Below are 2509 nucleotides of genomic sequence, written 5' to 3'. Positions count from 1 at the left end.
ACGTCTGCTTACTGCAGATTCGATGGAATTTTATGATGTCACATTTGCTGCTAAACGGTGCATTTTTTTTCATATAAAGATGTGACGTCACTAATTTCATAATGATCAGATATGGTCATTCTCAACTTTTTAATTTTATTTGACATTTGCCCCATTTTAAGGCAACCATGATGAATCTCCGAAGCTTTAAAAGGTCACACTTTCATTCTTTATATGACAATGAATGACATTTTTGCCTGGGCTGCATGTTGAGATGACATTACAATTCAATCTGAGAGCTCTCATAGCTTTCGGCATTCTTGCAAGCACGTTACTGAATGTTATGTTTATTATTGCAAAGGTTTGGCTTGGTAGCTCTCATCTTGTTCTGGCACAACTATGCCACTGATACTGTGCCCCTCCAGCAGCACACGTACTCATTTCACTAACCTCAGAAGGATGACAGGCTGAGTCAACCACATCTGGTGTTAATTCAGCAGCCAACGGGACTCGAACTCAGGACACAAAGATCCAAACCCAACCACCATCACCGCAAAGCCAAAACCAGGCTCATGTTGATGAATGAACACATATGTAGCAGAAGTGAAATTCTGTACAGAATGGCGAGTTTCCCCGGGAGCCTTTGCCATTGTTGATATAAACTAAATGGTAAAAAGATTTCATTGTGGAGATAATGAAGGCATTTTTACACCTCAGCTTTGAAAATTAATGACAACCAGGTGAACCACCGTTTTACACTTTGCCAACACACGCTCAGTCTCAAAATAATGTAAAAGTGAAAAATTATTCAGGTTTGGGTGAGCTGTCACAAAATCAGCACCAAACGAAAATGCACGAAGTAAATTTACATATGGATACCCAGACACAGGATGAGGCCACTTGGCCCATAATATCAGGACGATATCTGCAGCTCGCACACTCAATCTAAACAAGGGAAACCAGTAGGTGAAGGGAAGCTCCGACAGTAGATACATGATGGGGAAAGAGGAATGGTGGGATATGGCAAGGAATAAACATCAAAAAGGAGATACCACCTTTCACAACACAACAAATAAAATGTAAGTACATATGTAATGAGAAGGGCACACGGTAGAGTGTATATCTCCACCACGCATCACCTGATAGAGGAGAATACATCGGGCCCAATACATTGTTGAGATATCGTACTATACATCGTATTTAGCCCTATCTCTCATTGGTGAAGAATCACTTTAAAAATTCTCAGATCCAGATCTTCACCACACACCCAACGTGCTGACCAAATTTCATCCGAATCCATGCACAACGTTTTGAGATATCCTGCAAACAAACAAGCGCACAGTGGTGAAAACATGACCTCCTTCCACCTTAACTTCGATGGTGAAGGTAACTGTTCACACCGTACGAGTTTCCTGGGTCAAAACTAAGATCCAGGCTTTCAATGAAATCTTGGATGCTGCTGTCCTGTCTGTGTCTGTTTGTGGTGAGGATGTTGAGGTCATGGAGAGATTCACTTACCTTGGCAGTGATATTCATGTCTCTGCTGGCTGTGAGTCAGAGATCAATAGATGTCTGGTTCGGGCCTGGGGAGTCATGGATTCACTGGATCATAGGGTGTGGCACTGCCGGTACCTGTGCGGGAGGACGAAAGTCCGAGTCTTCAGGTCCTTGGTGCTTCCAGTCTTGCTCTATGGATGTGAGACTTGGACTCTGACCAAGGATCTGAGACAGAGACTTTATTCCTTTGGTACCAGGTCTCTTCGGAGAATCATTGGCTATCGCTGGTCGGATTTTGTGTCCAACGATCGGTTGCTGAGAGAGACTCAAATGAGATTTGTTACCTGCATAGTCTGTGAGCATCAGCTGCGGCTGTATGGACATGTGGCTCATTTTCCTTATGCTGATCCTGCTCACCAGATTCTCTCAGTGAGGGAGTCTCGTGAGTGGAGGAGACCAATGTGCTGACCACGTGCCTTATGGTTGCAGCAGGTTGATCGGCATCTCAAGGAGATGGGGATGGGCCAGGCAACTGCCTGGGGGATGGCCAGACGGAGGCCACTGGAGTACCAGTGGAAAGTGGACGCAGCGACACGCTGCTCTGGCGCATGCTCCCATACCTGACCTGACCTGAAGGTAACTAGAACAGCACTCAGTAGAGTGCATAACTCCGCCAGGCTGAACATTTCACGTTTTGTATCCCACTGATAAGCCGGATCTGGATCCAGCTGTTAAACAAAATCGAATCTACTTGTTCTTGTCACCTCCCCAAATCATCCACCAAGTTTTGTTATTATCCTTCCACAACTTTTTGAGATATTGTGCATTATATCGTTTTTGGCCCTCTCAATGCTGAAGAATGACTGAAAATTAAAAAAAAACTTTATCAAATCCGGATCTGGATTCGGATCTTCACCAAAATTGAATCAATTCGTCCTCGTCACACACACACCCAACGGATCCACCAATAAATGCACCTTTTGCCAATTTACTTATAAATGCAAAGTTATTCCATGACGAAGGTAACCAAAAC

This window comes from Eptatretus burgeri, chromosome 17 (genome assembly GCF_056783735.1).
Source record: "Eptatretus burgeri isolate ZD-2024b chromosome 17, Ebu_testis_v1, whole genome shotgun sequence".
NCBI lineage: Eukaryota > Metazoa > Chordata > Myxini > Myxiniformes > Myxinidae > Eptatretus > Eptatretus burgeri.
This window is presented reverse-complemented; position numbering follows the sequence as displayed.